At 64.4% G+C, this 20,400-nt stretch overlaps 1 pseudogene; it reads right to left on the bottom strand.

Moving 5' to 3' along the window:
* Positions 1-1,121: 1,121 nt before the first annotated feature.
* On the bottom strand, positions 1,122-19,276 carry LOC149122782 (ADAMTS-like protein 2; annotated as a pseudogene).
* Between the last annotated feature and the right edge of the window lie 1,124 nt (positions 19,277-20,400).

Genomic DNA, 20,400 nt, shown 5'->3' with positions numbered 1-20,400 from the left:
TTCTGTTCGCCAGGATGGCTCCAGACTCCAGCAGGGATGGCTCAAGGAATGGGGCTCCTTCCACCCACGTGGGAGACTGGGGTTGAATTCTTGCTCCCAGCTTTGGCACCTGGCTCAGCCCCGGGCCGTTGCCAGCGTTTGGGGAGTAATCAGCAGATGGCAACTCTCTTGTGGGCGCCTTCTCTCTCTCTCTCTCTCTCTCTCTCTCTCTCTCTGCCTCTCTCTGTCTCTCTCTGCCTCTCCAATAAATACATTTTTTAAAAACGTGCAGCCCCTTGATGCATACATGTGCAGCCATGGGCACACACAGGCAAAAGCACCCCAGGCTGGTTGCTGCCTCAGCTTCCCCGGGGTGGACCCTGCTCTGAGTCCCAATTTGGGGACAGGCTGGGCCCCCATGCAGGAGGCAGCCACTGACCTCTCTGGCACCTATGCCCAAAGGAAACAGTTCTCCTGGCCATCCTCAGCGCCGAGGCAAGCTGGCCGTCCCTTGGGTGGCGGAGCCCCAGGCCCCTCCCCTCCCGGCACCCTCCACCAGCTGCTCTGCTCTTGCCTCTCCCCACGCCTACCGCTGGGTCAGCCCAAAGGAGGGCTCTCGTCCGGCTCGGCACCCACGAGTCCAGACCAGGGGCCCTCCGCAGAGCTCCAGAAACACCAGTCCTGAGGCTCCGCACACCTGCCTCATCCCTGGTCCCCCAGCCTGCTGCAGGGGACACTCCAGGCCTTAGTGCAGGTCCTCCCCTGCAGCCCCACACCAGTGGAGGTTCCAGCCCACTCTGACCCCGGCGCCGGGCTCCTGAGGCCCCACTGCCCACTCTGTCTGTGGCCTTTGGTCTCCGTCTGCACTTGGCCAGCCCCAAACCCCAGGCCTTAGGGATTGAGAGACCCCACACGGCCACACCCTGGCTCTCCCAAGCCCATGGGGTCTCCTGCACCTCCTACCAGACGCAGCAGAGACCCCACCAGGCCGCCATATATACGACCATTTTATTGACATACACAGATGAGTACTGACTGTGGTTACAGGACAAACCCACTGCTGAGAACCACACACACCGAAAGAGGGCTCCCCGGGGCTTAAAGTTCGGCAGGTGCTGGGCTGGGCCGGGCCATGAGGCAAACCCTCCAACTGATGGGCACCTAGATGCCGGCAGGGACCCAGTGACATCGGGGCCACCACCGCCACCTCCCCCACAGAGCCTGGTCAGAGTCACCTGCCAGTTATCTGGAGGAGGTCCTACCCAGAGACGGCCTGGACCCTGGGCACGTCTCACCTTCACCGCTGGGCTCTGGGTCCTGGGGCCCCTTGGGTGGGGGCTCAGCCCCAAACAGGATCCTTAGGATTTGGAGCTCCCCAGCCTGGGAGAGCAGAGGGGGTGGCCCAGTGCTGCACCCCGCCCCCCCACTCAGGCGCCCGTGGGGTGTCTGGGGCGGGGCCCTGGGCGGGCACTTGGGTCTCCATGGCTGCAGTGGTAGCCTAAGGGCAGGGCAGCCTGCAGGAGTGGCAGCACGCCTTGCTGTAGTACCAGTGGCTGCACAGGTTCACCTTGATGGCCAGGGTGCAGTTGGTGCCTGGCTGGTCCTGGCAGCTGTCATCTGGGGAAAGGGCGGAGGTCGGGGGTCAGCAGGAGGCCAGAGGTGAGAGCCCTGCTGGCCGCCCCAGCACCTTGGCACCGTCCTGCCACGGGGCAGCTCTGGCACAGAGCACCTTGGGCAGGGCCATGTGCCCATCACAGGGATCCCAGCGGGTGTCAGGCTCCAGTTCTCTGCTGTCTCCCCGTGGACAACAGCAGGAGGGGTGGAAGGGGCAAGGCCAGGGGCCAGGACTTGTGGTAGCAGTGCATTCTGGGAGCCCACAGGTGCACAGCCCCCCGCACTATGCCGAGAGTAGAATCCATCACCCACACCTGCAGCATATTCCAGGTGCCCAAGTCAGGCCCCCATCCTGGTCCCTCGGCCCCACACTCCCTGCCCACCTGTGGCTGACCCTCTTCTCCCTCAGCCTCCAGCCCCAGTGGGCCTTCCCCTCCCCCTCCCCGGGCTCTGCTATCCAACAGGGCACTTGCTCACCCTCCATGCCCCGGCTCCCGCACCTCCTCCACAAGTCCCCGCCCGGCCCACAGCCTGCCCCTGCTCACCTGGGGGCTCTGTGGGGCAGGGCTGCAGGTCACAGGCCTGCCTACCCACTGGCTTCACTAGTGGGTCACAGCCACACACGATGTCGGTGCCCTTATAGCACTTCACATCTTGCATCCTCATGCCCACCCCACAGGTCATGGTGCACTCATGGGGCAGCGACAGGACAAAGGTGACCCTCAGCTTCCTGCACGGGCCCCACCCACCTGGCCAGGCTTGCCACTGAGCAGGGGTGGGGACAGCACTGGGGGGCCGCCCAAAGCTGCCTCAGTTTCCCCAGCTGCACCATGAGGGGTGGCCACCTCAGGACCTCCATGATCCCAGCTGTGCAGGGTCTGTGAGGCACCTTTTGAAGCCATCACCCCAGCCCTGGCTCCTCACTGGGTGCTCTCCCTGCAAAACCCCACGAGCTGCTCACACCCCAGGGACACTGCTCTTGCAAACAATTGGGGAGAACAGACTAGGGTCACTCCCGCCAAGGGGGCCTGGAGCAGTGGTCAGGCCTCCCCTCCCAGCCGGCCTGGTTGTTCCCAGAGGTGGCCTTGGCCTCTCCAGCCAGTCCCCCAGGTAGGCCTGCCTGTTCCCCCTCCAGGCCCCAGCTCCCCTGGGGTTCTCCACAAGCCCCAGCACAGCTCCCAGCCTCCCTCCTGCCATGGAACGAGTGAGTGCATGTGTGTCCCAGTCCCAGATGAGCAGGTGCAGTGTGGGAGGGGTGAGGAGGGTCCGGGGTAGGACCCTGGCCTGGGGGTTGCTGCACCCATCAGATCCCTGTAACACAGACTCCGCAGCTCGGGCCCTGAAACTGGAAGGCTTGGCACTTGCCTGTCACAGCTACAGCCAAGGGTAGGGGGCTCTGCGGCATCCTGTGAAGGTTCCTGGGCACCCAGTACCCTGTGACACGTCACTTTATCCCCTGTGTTCCTGCCCTGGGCCGGCGGCTCACAGAGGCCGCTCTGGGCCTCCCCGCCGGCCCCTCCTGAGAGCTCCAGCATGGCCGGCCAGGGAGGGCCAGGGAGAGTCCAGAGGGGACTGGCACAGGCAGGGGCCGCCCTCCCTCCCTCTGCCCCTCCCCCAGTGGCCAGTTCGCGAGGCTCCTCCTCACCCCCTACTCTGCCCTTTCACTTGGGGGACAGGCATATGTGGGAGGGGCCTCAGGGTTCCTCTCTGAGGAGTGGGGAGACCCCTCTCCTTCAGGCACTGCTGGGCCCGGGGTGAGGGCTCAGCTCCCATCTGCAGAGAGGTGAGACCCCAGTCCTGTCTCACCTGACGTCCTCAGGCTGGGCTGCCTGGGGGCCAGGACTGCAGTGGGGGGGTCACCACCCTCTCTGGGGCCCACAGGGTCCTGGCCCAGGCTCTGCTATTATGTGGTCTCCAAATCCCACAACCCTGCCTTGGCTGTGGCTCACCCGGGATGAGGGCTGCCCCCATGGGCTCCGTCAGCACCCCAGGCTGCCACTGATAGCTTAAAGGTCAGTGCTAGGGGCCGGCGCTATGGCATAGCAAGTTAAGCCTCTGCCTGCAGCACTGGCATCCCACATGGGACCAGTTCGAGTCCCAGCTGCTCTACTTCAGATACGACTCCCTGCAGATGTGCTTGGGAAACCAGCAGAAGACAGACCAACTGCTTGGACCCCTGCACCCATGTGGGAGACCCAGAAGAAGCTCTGGGCTCCTGCCTTCAGCATGGCACAGGCCCTGCCATTGTGGCCATTTGGGGAGTGAACCAGAAGATGGAAGGCCTCCCTCTGTCTCTGTCTCTCTTCCCTCCTCCTCTCTCTGTAACTCTGCCTTTCAAATAAATATATATATGTATATATCAACCAGGTCAAGCCAAGCTGGACGCGAGCAGGCCCATAGGCCCAGTGAGAGAGCTGCAGAGACAACAGGACGCTATCAGGCTTTTGGAAGGCATGGCTCTCGTGCAACCTGATGTGGCACAGGTGAGCAGCTTCCTGGGGACAGAGGCTGGGGTGGGGACGAGCGGCAGGGCGGGAGCCCCGGGGCTGGCCGCTCACCTCCAACCAAGGGCTGGAGTACCACTTGAAGCAAGGCCTCTCAAAACAGGTGCTCTCCTCCGGCAGCTTCTTGGTCAGCCCACACTCAGGCCCACTGTGCGTCTACAACTTCCCATTGGTCAGCTCTATGCACAGGACCAGTCGCTTCTTCACATCTCTCCACAGGTGGTGTTGCACTGAGGCGGGGGACAGGTCAGAACAGAGGCCAGGGGCTGAGAGGGCTGGGACGGCTGCCCCTGCCCGGGATGGGGGGAACCCTGTGACAACAGCTGGTCAGTAGATACGGGGCGGGGGGGACGCTGGGACCGATGGCGCATCGGCTGAGAACTCTGTTCCACAACCGTTTGTCCCCAAATGAGTTTGATCAAAAGCAGCGGAACCTGAAACCATCTGTTTGAAACAAATTGGTTAATGACCATTTGGCTGGGGGTGCTGTGGCCAGAATCGATTTAGCAGACAACACTTTGTCCCGAGATGATTTGGTTAATAGTGATCTGCTTGAAGGCATATTGGAAGCAATGGGTCTGGCATGGGGTGGGGTGACAAGCATGGACAGCAGGCTGCCCAGCCTGCAGGCCAGAAGCAGTTGCAGCCGGACAGCACCTGCCCCGTGCCCCATCGCTCGGGCGCCTAGGTGCCTGGTGTGGGGACGCTGCCAGTTCTGCATGCACCAAGGGGTTCCCCCGCCTGTTTGGCTCTGTGTGTGTCAAATCCATCTCAGCGAGCTCCGCCTTCAAAGTTGCAGCCAGCTCCTGGCCAACCTGCTGTTCTCCGATGCCCTCTGGCCAGGCACCCGCATCTCCAGGACACTCACCAGCCCTAGTCCTGGGCCAGCCAGTGGGCTGGCCAGTTCTTGTCCCCGCAGGGGTGGATGGACAGAGACTTGGTCTCCACCTGGCACTGGGACTCGGGGACTACGCGGCCATCGCTGGTCTTGCAGCACACGTGCCTGATGGTGTGGCCCTGCCCTCAGCTCCCTCTGCACTCCAAAAGGGAGAAGGCAGGGGCCTGCGGGGGGCACTCCACAAGCCCCCAGCCCCCAGGGAGGGGAAAGCACCCCAGGCAGTGTGGGAAGTGGTTGCCATAGTAACCACTTTTTAAATCACATTTTCTGTTCTAATTACAGAAATAATGCCTGCTTGATGACAAACCCAGAGGGAGAAATGTACACCTACAGATAGGGGCTGCGCACAGGGGACCTGGCTGGCATCTGAGCAGACGAGAGGGGCAGAGACAGAGATGGGGAGAGGCGGATGGAGATGGGGAGACGGGCAGAGACAGACCGAGACATAGGGAGAGGCAGATGGAGATGGGATGAGATGGACAGAGACAGACAGGGAGAGATGGGTAGAGACGGGGAGAGACACACCAAGACATGGGGAGAGGCAGATGGAGACGGGGGGGAGGTGGAAGGGCAGAGATGGACAGGGAGAGACAGACTGAGACATGGGGAGAGGCAGACAGAGATGGAGGGAGAGACGGGCAGAGATGGACAGGGAGAGACGGGTAGAGACGGGTAGAGATGGACGGAGATGGGGAGAGACAGACCGAGACATGGGGAGAGGCGGAGACATGGGGAGAGGTGGATGGAGATGGGGAGAGATAGACGGAGCTGGGGGGAGGCGGACAGAGACAGGAGAGATGGGGGAGATGAGCAAAGACAGGGAGAGACAGACCGAGACGTGGGGGAGATGGATGAAAACGGGGGGAGACAGGCAGAGACGGACAGAGAGAGACGGATCGAGACAGGGAGAGACGGATGGAGACGGGGGGAGACAGCCAGGTCAGATGGGGGCTTTGATTCCTCAGAACTAGAGGGAGACCTGGCACTCAGGGGCTCCTCCCTCACACCCTTGCTCACACCCTTGCTCCAGAAACTGGAGAAGCCGGGGGCAGCAGAGGCCAGCCCCGTGCCAGCCACGCTCACCAGCCCCCAGTCAGACGTGGTCCACTGGCAGTCGCAGGGGGACCTGTGCAGCTCTTCTCGCCCACCGGCCTGGTGTTGGGGTCACACAGCCTCTCGTCCTCAGAGCAGTGGATGTGCCTAGTCACCACGCTGTGCTCCCCATACTTGCCTGTGCACTGTGAGGGGCGGGCGGGGGGCTGGGTATGAGGCTGAGCTCCATGGCTGGCTCTAGTCCTTGCCCCTCCACCCATGGCCCTGCCAAGCCCCAGCCAGCCCACGGCCAGCTCCACCCTGAAGAGGCCCACCGGCTCACATTGGACCCCTGGGACATCTCCCACTGCCCAACCCTGCCCAGCAACACAAAGATCCAAACTCCACCCAGCCAGGCTTCACCTCTCACTCAGGACCTGCCCTCCAGGTTCTACCCAGCCCCGCCCCCTCAACCAGGCCCCATCTGGCCCCACCCACCCCGCCCCCCACTCCCACCCCCACCCCCACCCCCACCCAGGCTCCAACTGGCCCCATCCCCACCTGGCCCCACCCAGCCCCACCCTCACCCAGGTTCCAGGAGGCCCCGCCCCCTCACTCAGGTCCCACCTGGTCCCACCCCAAGCCCAAGCTGGCCCCATCCCCACCTGGCCCCACCCAGGCCCACCCTCTCACCCAGGCCCCACCCACACCCAGGTTCCACACAGCCCTGCCCCCTCATTCAGGCCCTGACTGACAGGCCCCTGCCCCTGTCCAGGCCCCTCCTGGTCACGCCCAGTCCCACTGGATCCCTGCCACAGCTGCCACCAATTCACCTCCAACCACTGGGACATCTCCCACTGCGGCCTACAGGCTGGGTTGCGGCAAACCTTGCGCTCCTCCGGCTGCACGGCCTCGGCCGCCTCCCACAGGTCGCTGTTCACGGAGCTGTCGAAGCCGGGGGACGGCATCTTTCAGCAGCCCAGGATGGAGAACTGGTAGCTCCAGCTGCTACTCTCCCACCTGCTTCGGGGGTGGGGCAGCCTTCAATGACCCCACATCTTGTGGCCGGAGCCCTGACAACCCTGCACTCCAGAGACACGTGGCCCCAGGTCCCAGGGGTTGGTCCTGACAGGGAGGCCTGGGGCCGAACTGGAGGTCGTCGCCATGACAACCGGGGACAGGGTGGTTCCTGAGCCTGTGGCCCCCCAAGGCCTGTGATGCCTCTTCCTGCTCTCACCTTTGCACCTTGGGGCCCTACTGACCCATCCCCCACCCACCACCCCCTCTCAGGACCATGCTCCAGTGTCCTGGAGCCCTGAGCCCCCTTGTGTGCTGCTGTGCTGCCCTGGACCCTGGGCTGGGCCTTGTTCTCCATGAACCCTGGCACAGAGAAATGAAAGCCACATGTCTGCAGCCGTGTCCAGCAGGGTCCAGGGGCCCCGCATCTTCCCTGCCCCTCCCGGAAAGCAGTAAGACCCCCCCCCGGCTGCCAGGAGCTGGGTGAGTGCTCCCCATCTCAGAGGCTCCCCCAGCGGCTCTGGGGCCCCTGCACCAATTCCTGGGCTGGTCCACACCAGGGCACGATGCACCTGGAGCTCCGTCTCTGACCGTGTCTGTGAGGCAGGACAGGAGGCCTGGGACTGGAACACTGACCAGCCTCTGCCCATGTGAGTTGGCCAGCAGCCTGCATTCCCAGGGATACGAGAATCTTTTGAAAAGTTCATGGAAAATGTGCACAATGAAAACCTAGGCATGGCTTCCACCATGTTTTTCACCCGAAAAAACTTTTTTTTTTTTTTGACAGGCAGAGTTAGACAGTGAGAGAGGGAGAGACAGAGAGAAAGGTCTTCCTTCCATTGGTTCACCCGCCCCCCCAAATGGTTGCTATGGCCGGCGCGCTGCGCAGATCTGAAGCCAGGTGCTTCCTCCTGGTCTCCCATGCAGGTACAAGGTCCAAGCACTTGAGCCATCCTCCAGTGCACTCCCAGGCCACAGCAGAGAGGTGGACTGGAAGAGGAGCAACTGGGACAGAACCGGTGCCCCAACAGGGACTAGAACCTGGGGTGCTGGCGCCGCAGGCAGATTAGCCAAGTGAGCCGCGGCGCTGGCCCCGAAGAAACTTTTAATCTCATTTTCCCATGAGCTTCTGGAAGGGCCTCGGAATCCCTGTGGGTTTATAAAACCCAGCTGCACCCAGCAGAGGTCATTGGGACAGGCGTGGTGTCGGGAAGGGTGGAGTGCATCTATCAAGACCCCCATGCCCTCCTCCAGGGGCCCCACCATCCAGCCCGGGGGCCAGGTCTGACTGCTGTCCTGAGCGGAGGCTCAGCCATCCCGGCTACCCCATGGCTGCCTGAGCAAGTACCTGGGCTGGCGCTCCCTCCGGAAAGGTACCTGGGCTGGCACTCCCTCCCGGGCAGGGGTACCTGGGCTGGCACTCCCTCCCGGGCGGGGGTACCTGGGCTGGCACTCCCTCCCGGGCGGGGGTACCTGGGCTGGCACTCCCTCCCGGGCGGGGGTACCTGGGCTGGCACTCCCTCCCGGGCGGGGGTACCTGGGCTGGCACTCCCTCCCGGGCGGGGGTACCTGGGCTGGCACTCCCTCCCGGGCGGGGGTACCTGGGCTGGCACTCCCTCCCGGGCGGGGGTACCTGGGCTGGCACTCCCTCCCGGGCGGGGGTACCTGGGCTGGCACTCCCTCCCGGGCGGGGGTACCTGGGCTGGCACTCCCTCCCGGGCGGGGGTACCTGGGCTGGCACTCCCTCCCGGGCGGGGGTACCTGGGCTGGCACTCCCTCCCGGGCGGGGGTACCTGGGCTGGCACTCCCTCCCGGGCGGGGGTACCTGGGCTGGCACTCCCTCCCGGGCGGGGGTACCTGGGCTGGCACTCCCTCCCGGGCGGGGGTACCTGGGCTGGCACTCCCTCCCGGGCGGGGGTACCTGGGCTGGCACTCCCTCCCGGGCGGGGGTACCTGGGCTGGCACTCCCTCCCGGGCGGGGGTACCTGGGCTGGCACTCCCTCCCGGGTGGGGGTACCTGGGCTGGCACTCCCTCCCGGGTGGGGGTACCTGGGCTGGCACTCCCTCCCGGGTGGGGGTACCTGGGCTGGCACTCCCTCCCGGGTGGGGGTACCTGGGCTGGCACTCCCTCCCGGGTGGGGGTACCTGGGCTGGCACTCCCTCCCGGGTGGGGGTACCTGGGCTGGCACTCCCTCCCGGGCGGGGGTACCTGGGCTGGCACTCCCTCCCGGGCAGGGGTACCTGGGCAGGCGCTCCCTCCCAGGCAGGGGTACCTGGGCTGGCACTCCCTCCCGGGCGGGAGTACCTAGGCTGGCACTCCCTCCCAGGCAGGGGTACCTGGGCAGGCGCTCCCTCCCGGCTCAGAACTTGTGCACGGGCTCCAGCCGGGTCAGGGCGTCACAGTAGCTGTCGTCCACCTTGACGCCGTCCTAGCGGACACACATGGCATACGTCGACATGACCCCTAGGTCCAGGGCAAGGGAGGGTCCTGTGAGCCTCACAGTTAACCAGAGAGCCTTGGGTGAGTGAAGGGACGGCTCAGAGCCTGGCTTCCCGGTTTGGGGACCAGGATGTCCCCGGGCTCAAGGCATCACTGGAGGAGCTCAGGGAGAGCCACTGGGTGCCTCTGAGCCCTCTCCCCACCCACGACCCTGCATCTGGCCTCTCCCCTGCACCCCTCCCCAGCCCGTGCAGCTGGGACCCAACTCATCTGTCACCAACCCTGAGATGACTGAAAGAGAAAAACGTCACCAAGTGTCTCTCGGTCTCACCTATTTGCAACCGCCCATTTCGGGGCAGCAGGTGTACATCTGACCATTCCAGGCCTGATCGGCCTCCTAGGAGGTCACAGGGATGCTCAGAGCCCCGGATCTCCAAGGGCCTCCCTCCCCCTCAGCTGTCATCTCTTCCCCAGGAGAGCCCCAAGACGTGAAAGTTGGGGTCTTGCCAGTTCCCTCCATCACTGCTGTGCCCCTGGGGGCAGAGGAATCTCTGTGATCACCCCTAGGAGCCCAGCTGAGACCAGACACGGTCACAGCTGCTGCCCTCATTGCGTCTTTAAAGAAACGAAAACACAGGGTTCCCAAGGGAGCACACTTGCCACCCAAGCCCCACCCCCACCCCCACTCCACGGACCCAGCAGCCGGGCACACACACGGGTGCCAGGCACGGGGCTGCCAAGCACAGTCTACATACCCCACCCCTGCCCAGCCTGGCTGTGCACCCTGCCCGAGGGGAGTCCGGAGTCCCTGTGGCCCTAAGCAGTGACTGTGAGGCCCCAGGGTATGTAGGGACTCCGGCACAGGTGGTGAGGCCTGGCCCAGCAGTGGGGATGGGGACAGTTGCCATCCCAACCACAGGCCTTGACTCCAGCCTAGGCTGCTCGCCAGGCGGGCACCCCCCTCGGAGGCCACGGGAACCTGCTGCCTAGGGCTCGCTTGCTCCTGGATGGCGTCTTTGCAAGCATGGCCCTGCCTCTCACCAGAGCCACTCGTCCTGGTCACACTTTGGGCCACGCGTGTCACACTCCACCTGCCCCTCACCCCCGTTCCAGCCACTCCAACAGCTTGCTGGGTCCTCCTGGGGCCGTCAGCAGCCAGGGCTGTCTATCACGCCCCTGGTCCCCAAGGCCACACCACCCTGGACACATCTCTCCAGCCAGCTGCGTGTCTGGTCTGGGAGGTGTGGGCAGAGGGCGGTGCCAGGCACATGCTCGCTAAACACCCACAAAGCCTGCTTCCCTCTGGCATGGTGGGGGTTGCACGGTAGCCTCAGCGTTCCCATGCCATCAGCTCTGCTTGGGGCACCTGTCCCGGGATGAGAGCCCCTTCCTCAGCCTGAGAGGCAGGGCCACCCACCCTGCCCTCATCTCGAGGGTCCATCTCCTGCAGGGGAACAGCCACATGCAGACTGCCGGCAGTCAGAGACTGCAGGGGTGTCCACGGGCCTGGCCAGCTGGCGTCTATGGGGGCAGCTGGGAGTCCGCTAATCCCACACAAAACTCTGAATGCAGAGCTGACCCTTGGGGTCTCCCTGCAGCATGTGGCCTCTGTGTCCTGGCTCTGGGTCTCACATCTGAGTTTGAGGACAGGCAGGGCAGGGGCTCGGAGCAGCAGCAGGTGCAGCCGCTGCCCCTGGTGGCCATGACCAGTGTCTCTCTGGCGGTGTCTGGCCTCATGGCCAGCAAGGTGCGGGTCCAATCCCCACCCAGTCTTCCTGCTCACACACTGGGGGGGTGTCTCTGTCCCCCCAGAAGTCCTCGCCTGAGCTGAGCTCCTGAAACCTGACTGACCATGAGTCGCGGGGTCGACTTCTCCCTCCCTGCATTTGCTCGACCTATGAGTTCTCGCTCCCACTCCTCACCAGGACACTTGCCCCAGCGGGAGCTGATGGGCACAGCCACAGCTGGGGGAGCCTTTGGGGTTGCCGGGACCTGACCATGGCCTGGTGGGCAGTGACACAAAGATGTCACAGTCTGCCTCCCAAGCCCCACCCCCTACACACAGTTTGGGGCTACCAGCCAATGGGTGTGCCCCCAGCCCCATGAGGGGCCCTTTGTGGAGGTGGGCCCCAAGTGGGCTGCCTGGCTACAACCCGGGACCAGTACCTGTGGTGCAGGTGGCGCTGCAGGGTTCCTGTGATGAGAGCTTCCACTGGTGCATGTTAGCCAGACTCACGTCTTGCTTACGTGCCTTGGCCCTGGTCCTGAAAGGAAGTCGAGGAGAGAGGGAGTGAGAAGCACCCCCTGCCGGCCACTCCTGGGAGGGGCCGTTCCTCATAACTACATGCTTGCCTTCAGCCGAGGGCGTAACCCCACCAGTGGGCGCCAGAGCTCCCCAACACAGCTAGGGGGCAGAGAGATGCGGCCTGGGAGCTGTTGGGGCTCCCTACAGGGGTGCTGAAGAATGTGGGTTTCACACCGTGACTGCACCCCACATGCAGGCATCTCACTCCCACCTTCTCCCATCAGTCCTGGATTTCTTCCCACCAAGAAAGCAGCACTTGTGAGCCAAGAATGTTCCAGAATGCCCTGCTCCTGCCTCCCTCCAGCTGGGTGCTGGGTGGTTGGGGACACTGGCCACTCAGGCTCCAGCTACCAACATTAAAGAGCTCAGCTCCAGGCAGGGGTGTGGCAGCCAGCTTCCGCAGGGTCGCAGGGACCCTGGGCTGGAACTCTTGGCCAGGGCATGAGGCGCTGCAGCCGGCTACCATCAGGGCACATGGCTGCTTTGAACTAGCCATGTGCCGGGCCTGATCTCAAGCTCCAAGTGCGGGCTCACTCTGGATTCAGCATGAGGAGCAGGGATGCTATGGCGGGGCGCAGACAGCCCCTGGGGTCCTGCGGCCTGCAGCAGATCACTTGGGCCTGGTCTGGCTCTGGCCCCTTCACAGGGCCATTCGCTGGTCTCTTCCTAGGGCCGCTCCGACGTGCGTTCTTGCACTTGTGGGAGGAGTGGTAGCATCGACCACTCCCATGCTCGGGGGACCCAGGAGACAATCTCCGATAGGAGCAGCAGAGGCAAATCCACCCCGTCCAGGAGGGAGGGGATGGGGGAGGGAGAGGCAAGGCTGGGATGTGGTTATCATCTTTCCCCCAGCCGTGCCCTCACCTCAGGCTTCCAACCAGGAGTCTGTCGGCCTCGGAGGGAAGCCCCAGCCTCCTCTTTAAAAATGAGAAGAGACGTGGATGGCAGATTAAGCCGCTGCCTGTGGCGCCGGGAACCCACATGGGCAGCGGTTTGTGTCCCGGCTGCTCCACATCCAGTCCAGCTCCCAACTGATGTGCCTGGGAAGGCCGTGGAAGATGGCCCAAGTGCTTGGAGCCCTGCACCCACGTGGGAGGCCTGGATGGAACTCCTGGTTCTTGGGTTCAGCCTGGCCCAGCCCCAGCCGTTGCGGCCATTTCGGGAGAGAACCAGCAGATGGAAGATCCATCTCTCTTTTCTCTCTCTCTCTCTGTCTCTCTGTGTTTCAAATAAATAAATCTTGAAAAAAGAGAGGGAAGAGGACTTCTAACATGGGAGGGGGCCGAGACCCGGGGACCTCAGAGCAAGAGAGGACCCGAAGCTGAATCCCTGACACTGGGTTCAGAAAACACCCGTGCTTCCAACAGCTTCATGTCCCCCTGCGCCATACCACCCTTGAAACAAAGAGCCAGCCCCTCCCTGCCCCTCCACCCGCTGTCATTATCTAATGACAGCTCCCAGCCAGCAGGCAGGAGTGCACCCAGCCCTCCTGAGGCCCTGGGGAGTCCCTGGAGGGGCTGCCCGCATGTCTCCTGTGGCCACAGGTACAGCCCCCCCCCCAACAGGATTTGCGCAATCTGAGAAGCAAAACACCCAGGACATGGGTGACCCCCTCTGGCCCCCACTTCCATCTGGAGGGAGGATACCTCACTGGGCCAGAGGGTCTCCAAATCACTGTCACTCACAGGGCCCCCTGCCCAGGAGATGCAGACTCTTCTGGCCTGGCTGGGGTGGCTCCCGGGTGACAGGGCAGAAAGGGCTGCTTTCCTGGCTGCCAGCCCCCGCTCTGAGGGGGCCCACCCTGCCCCATGTCTGTCTGGGGACAGGCCCCGCCCTGCCCCATGTCTGTCTGGGGACAGGGCCCCGCCCTTGACTGCTGGAGCTGCTCTCAGATGGACATAGCCTCTCCTTTCTGGAACTCCTTTGATGCGTCCTGCTCACGGCTTCCTGTGTGCGGTCAGCTCACCGAGGTACAGCCCTTTCGGCCCCAAGATTTCCCCATGACCTCCTGGGCCCTATCTCCCTGGGCCATCTTTGGGTGGATGGCAGGCACAGTGCGTCACCAAGCCTGGCCTTTCTGAGCACTGACCAGCATTTGATGGACAGACGCTAAGACTCCGAGATGGGCAGCAGAACCAAAGCTTGGAGACAGGGCCCAAGGATCTCAGGGCTTACGCTGCATGAGCCCCAGGCCCGAGAGTCTCCTTGCACCTGAGCCTGCAGGGGCCCCGTCTGGTGCTCCCTGATGGACAGAGGAGCAGCTGGAGCCCAGAGGCTGGTAGACTTGGCTCCAGGGCTCGCCATGTGTCCTGCTTTCCCACCACACCACACAGACAACAGCAATGCCCCGTACCTGATGCTGAATTGAAGAGCTGGGCTCTGTGCCACCAGGACAGATGTGGCCAAGAGGGGCTGATGTCCACCAGCTGCCCACCCCCCAGCTCCTGGGGATCCAGCCCTGGCTCTGTGCTGTGCACACAGATGGCTCTGGGGGCAAAGAGGACCCAGGCTGGGGGCTGGGAACGGGACTCAAGGCCTGAGGTCCTGGCCGGAGCACACAGCCAAGCAGGGTCTGTGTCAGACCCTCCTGTTCTTCCCTTCAAAGCCCCTTGTGCTCAGAGCTGAAGCAAAGCCTGTTACTCCCTGCAAGCCTGAGGGTTTGTGGGTGCAAGGCTCAGGGGACGTGCCTGCTGGGCAGCCTGTGGAGGGTCCAGCTGTGTCCTCCTGGCAAGGAAGGGTCCCTCTTGAGTCCCTCACAGTGCCAAAGTGGGGGGGGTCCTCCCAGCCCTAGCCCAAGGCCCCACAAGGGCTGGGCCTCGTAAAGAGGCCGGGGGGGAGGTGCAGCACCCCGGGGTCCCTAGCTCTGCAGCTCTGGACCCTGGCCAATGGCCCAAACCCCTGGCCTTCCAACCCAGTCCTGGGGACCCCCGACTGAGCATCGCCCAAGGTCAAGGAACTGCAGGGGGCTGTCCCTACCTTTGGGGCCCACCCCACCAGTGGCGGCTGAGCCTGGCTCCATCTGCTGAGAACACTCTTGCTGCCCACGGCTTTGTCACCAGGGAGCACCCTGTAGTATGACAGGCAGGTCTGGGGCCACCCTGCTGCACACTGCACTGGTGAAGGTCACACCCTCTGACACAGTCACACTGCCCAGGTGACCCAGCTGTGACTACCCAGGTGACCGCAGCTGTGACTGCCCAGGTGACCCAGCTGTGCCTGCCCAGGAGACCCCAGCTGTGACTGCCCAGGCGACCCCAGCTGTGACTACCCAGGTGACCCCAGCTGTGACTGCCCAGGCGACCCCAGCTGTGACTACCCAGGCGACCGCAGCTGTGACTACCCAGGTGACCGCAGCTGTGCCTGCCCAGGTGACCGCAGCTGTGACTACCCAGGTGACACAGCTGTGACTTCCCAGGTGACCCCAGCTGTGACTTCCCAGGTGACCCCAGCTGTGCCTGCCCAGGTGACCCCTGCTGTGACTGCCCAGGCGACCCCAGCTGTGACTGCCCAGGTGACCCCAGCTGTGACTGTCCAGGTGACCCCAGCTGTGCCTGCCCAGGCGACCCCAGCTGTGACTACCCAGGCGACCCCAGCTGCGACTGCCCAGGCGACCCCAGCTGTGACTGCCCAGGCGACCCCAGGTGTGCCTGCCCAGGTGACCCCAGCTGTGACTTCCCAGGTGACCCCAGCTGTGCCTGCCCAGGTAACCCCAGCTGTGACTGCCCAGGCGACCCCAGCTGTGACTACCCAGGCGACCGCAGCTGTGCCTGCCCAGGTGACCCCAGCTGTGCCTGCCCAGGTGACCCAGCTATGACTACCCAGGCGACCCCAGCTGTGACTGCCCAGGCGACCCCAGCTGTGACTACCCAGGCGACCGCAGCTGTGACTACCCAGGTGACCCCAGCTGTGCCTGCCCAGGTGACCGCAGCTGTGGCTACCCAGGTGACCCCAGCTGTGACTGCCCAGGCGACCCCAGGTGTGACTTCCCAGGTGACCCCAGCTGTGCCTGCCCAGGTGACCCAGCTGTGACTGCCCAGGCGACCCCAGCTGTGACTGCCCAGGCGACCTCAGCTGTGACTACCCAGGCAACCCCAGCTGCGACTGCCCAGGCGACCCCAGCTGTGACTGCCCAGGTGACCCCAGCTGTGCCTGCCCAGGTGACCGCAGCTGTGGCTACCCAGGTGACCCCAGCTGTGACTGCCCAGGCGACCCCAGCTGTGACTTCCCAGGTGACCCCAGCTGTGCCTGCCCAGGTGACCCAGCTGTGACTGCCCAGGCGACCCCAGCTGTGACTGCCCAGGCGACCTCAGCTGTGACTACCCAGGCAACCCCAGCTGCGACTGCCCAGGCGACCCCAGCTGTGACTGCCCAGGTGACCCCAGCTGTGACTGCCCAGGCGACCCCAGCTGTGACTGCCCAGGCGACCCCAGCTGTGCCTGCCCAGGTGACCCAGCTGTGACTGCCCAGGTGACCCCAGCTGTGACTGCCCAGGTGACCCCAGCTGTGCCTGCCCAGGCGACCCCAGCTGTGACTGCCCAGGCGACCCCAGGTGTGCCTGCCCAGGTGACCCCAGCTGTGACTTCCCAGGTGACCCCAGCTGTGCCTGCCCAGGCGACCCAGCTGTGACTGCCCAGGTGACCCCAGCTGTGACTGCCCAGGTGACCCCAGCTGTGCCTGCCCAGGCGACCCAGCTGTGACTGCCCAGGCGACCCCAGGTGTGCCTGCCCAGGTGACCCCAGCTGTGACTTCCCAGGTGACCCCAGCTGTGCCTGCCCAGGCGACCCAGCTGTGACTGCCCAGGTGACCCCAGCTGTGACTGCCCAGGTGACCCAGCTGTGACTGCCCAGGTGACCCCAGCTGTGACTGTCCAGGTGACCCCAGCTGTGACTGCCCAGGTGACCCCAGCTGTGACTGCCCAGGTGACCGCAGCTGTGACTACCCAGGCGACCGCAGCTGTGCCTGCCCAGGCGACCCCAGCTGTGACTTCCCAGGCGACCCCAGCTGTGACTACCCAGGTAACCCCAGCTGTGCCTGCCCAGGCGACCCCAGCTGTGACTGCCCAGGCGACCCCAGCTGTGACTACCCAGGCGACCGCAGCTGTGCCTGCCCAGGTGACCCCAGCTGTGCCTGCCCAGGTGACCCAGCTATGACTACCCAGGTGACCCCAGCTGTGACTGCCCAGGCGACCCCAGCTGTGACTACCCAGGCGACCGCAGCTGTGACTACCCAGGTGACCGCAGCTGTGCCTGCCCAGGTGACCACAGCTGTGCCTGCCCAGGTGACCGCTGCTGTGACTACCCAGGCGACCGCAGCTGTGCCTGCCCAGGCGACCCCAGCTGTGACTTTCCAGGCGACCCCAGCTGTGACTACCCAGGTAACCCCAGCTGTGACTGCCCAGGTGACCCCAGCTGTGACTGCCCAGGAGACCCCAGCTGTGACTGCCCAGGCGACCGCAGCTGTGCCTGCCCAGGTGACCCCAGCTGTGACTGTCCAGGCGACCCCAGCTGTGACTGCCCAGGAGACCCCAGCTGTGACTGCCCAGGTGACCTCAGCTGTGACTGCCCGGGCGTGCCCAGCCATGCTGCCCAGTTGCCACTGGCTCTGGGGCCTCCGGGGGACCCTCACTGCGCCCTTCCCAGCTGCACTTCCTGCCTTGCTCCCGACCCTCGCTCTGGGGTCCGGGCCCCACTTGAGGACTGCTGGATCCTCCCTCGCTGTCAGGCCTGTTGTGCAGCTGGAGGCCAAGCCGCCCCCATTCCAAAGTGAGTCCCTAGGGAGGCCCCTAGGGCCAGGGCAACTGTGACAGGTGCAGGGTCACCTGCAGCTAGACGCCGACGCCCTGGCTCAGGAGAAGAGCTCAGAACCGTGTCTGCCCCCCCCACCCCTCCACCCTGTGTAAGCTCCATGCCCTGGCATTCGGCGGGGACCTGGGCCTGGGACTGACATTGAGGAGCACACGCTGAGGGCCAGGCCCCTGCCCTCTCCCCAGAGCCCCAGCACATGGGAAGGCGTGGCTGTCCCCCACTTCCCTCCACTGCCCCAGGCCCTGGACAGGACAGGGGTGGGGCCTCCTACCTGGCCTGTGAGTTTCGTTCCTGGCCGAGGTGGGGAGACTTGTGCTGGTGTCGGGGAAGGGGGCTTCCGAGGAGGTGTTGGTGACCCTGTCACTGCTGAGCTCCAGGTAGGACCCGTTGAGCAGCTCAGCACCGGCTCCCTCGTTCTCCTCGTAGCCCAGTCCAGGCTGTCAGCCAGGGAGCTCCCGGGGCCGCCCGGGGCGAAGATGCTGTTCACTGTCTCATTGAGACCGAACTCCTTCTAGTCAGAGCCGGCACCCAGCAGCTGTCCAGAGATGGCGTTGGCCGACAGGAACTCCCGGGACGTGAAATGGGCATCCACGTCTTGGCCCCCCTTGTCCCCCGCGACCACCATCCCTGTGGCATTGTGGTCTATGGAGGGAGACAGGGGCCTCGACACCAAGGGCTCCCTGACCCAGGCAAGGAGGTGCTGGGCTTGGACACTCTCAGAAAGGAGTTTCTGCTCAGTTAAATAACCTGAGTTGGCCGCGGTCTGGACAGTGTCCTGCAGGAGCTAGAAGGGAGTCCGCCAGATCGTAGGCATGGGGACCTCAGCATGTGACCCCCCTGGGACTGGGAATTAGGGTCCTTGGGGATGTCATTGGCTAGGGACCGTCACTGTGTCCTCACGAGGACACAGGGACAGACGGAGCAGAAGCGGCTGTGTGAGCACAGAGGCAGGCCCTGCACATCTGGGCCCCTGCAGCTCGGGCGCCCCATGCTCTCCGAACACAGGCAGGCACTCCCTTTCTCTAAGCCTCAGTCTCCCCGTCTGTCAAATGGGGATAGCCAGAGACAGCGGCCCTCCTATCCAGGGGGTCCCCACCTGTGGGTGCAGCCAAGCATACATGAGAAAGCTGTGTGTACACCAAGCCCCTCGCTCCAGCTGGCCCCAGGCCCGGCACCTCTGACCAACCACCCCTGGGAGGGACTGAAGCCCTGCTCCCCCCACCCCCTCCAGGTTACCTTGGAAGCCCTTGGCCCTGGGAGAGCCCTCGCAGGCTCTGCCACCACTGGCCCACTCCCACACCTCATTGGTCTCCTGGCCCCAGCCCAGGCCCAGCTCCATCTCGGGCGCCGGGGACCCAAATAGCCGGTTGTCCAGGGCCAGCCACTCCGAGGAGGCCGGGCTGTAGAGGGAGCCGTTGTGCCTCACAAAGCCCAGCAGGCCGGCCCTGCCCAGCTCCCAGCTCTCTGTGCTCTGGGAGGCGGGCTCTGGGAGGCGGGCTCTGGGAGGCCATAGTGGAGCGGCTGCAGCAACATGTACTTGAAGGTGATGGAGGGGCTCTTGCCATTCTGGTTCCACACCTGGGGAGAGAGAAGCAGCACCGGGCCCTTCCCCACTCCTCTCCCTTCCCACCAGGGCTCCTGGCTCCCACCTGAGCCTCCCCCAAGGATGGCACGTGTCCCCATGCCAGGGGCAGCCTGGACCCCAGGCTAGGAAGCAGGGGCACAGAGCAAGAGGGGTAGCAGGAGTGGCCCACCCTGGACACAGAGGTGAGGGGCACCCCACGTGCTTTCCTGAGTAATAAAGACAAAAGCACCAGCGGCTGCATGGGGCCGTCACTGCCCCCAGCCTCCTCGCAGGGCCCCCCGGGCCAGGCTGGTGGGTTGGGCAGACCCAGGCCCACCTCGCTCTCGGACAACCCCCAAGGGCTGGGCCAGCTCTGAGCTCCCATGACACAGAGGCCTCTGAGGAGCCCCCGACGGTGGCCTGGCTGTCTCCCTCCCAGCACCACCGTGGTGGGGGTCAGGGTGCTCCTGGGAAGCAGCCCGCACACTGGGACTCCCTGAGCGGTCGAGCACAGAGACCCCTGGAAGCAGGGGTGCGAGCGTGGAAAGGCCGGCAGTGTGAACTGGGGTGGGGAAGCCAGAGGGAAGAAGCGCACCATGGGGCAGCTCTCGGGGACCAAGCGGTGGTGAAGCCGAGGAGGAAGAGGAGGAAGAGGGTGGCGCAGGCCCGGGTCACCGCATTTAAGCCAAGCCAGATACCAGCTTGGTGGCTATGGGGAAACACACACACGTCCTACAGAGCAGGCAATGAGACCCAGAGCCAGCTGGCCCCTCACCTCGCCAGTCCACACGCCCAGCACAGACGCCAGCCTGGAGCTGGCAGCCTGGCCCTTGGGGTGTGGGATCAAGGTCAATGACCTTCAAAACGTGAGATCTCAGGGTCGCCCCGACTCTGACCCCATCCAAAGAGTAAAGCCGTGGGGTTTGGAGGGGCCACAGACAGCACCTGGGGTCACAGAGGGTGACACAGCTCTGCATTGCCCGAAGGACGCCAGGGTGGCCCCTGCTGTGGCAGCCCAGGCCCCACACTGTTGTTCTCCCAGAGCAGGTCAGCGTGGCCTCACGGGGCCATTGTGGCTGTGGCCTGTCCGTGGGGAAGGAGGGCCAGACATGGGTGGGATGGACAGAGACTTGACGGCGGCCAGGCCGAGTCTCCTGCGCCCAGCATACACAGCCCAACCCAATGTGCACGCGGCACAGAAGGTGAGAGAGGTGACATTGTGTTTATCAAGCCAGGCGGGCAG

Source organism: Oryctolagus cuniculus, chromosome 13, assembly GCF_051225735.1.
Source record: "Oryctolagus cuniculus isolate XC-2025 breed Fujian yellow rabbit chromosome 13, ASM5122573v1, whole genome shotgun sequence".
NCBI lineage: Eukaryota > Metazoa > Chordata > Mammalia > Lagomorpha > Leporidae > Oryctolagus > Oryctolagus cuniculus.
This window is presented reverse-complemented; position numbering and strand designations above follow the sequence as displayed.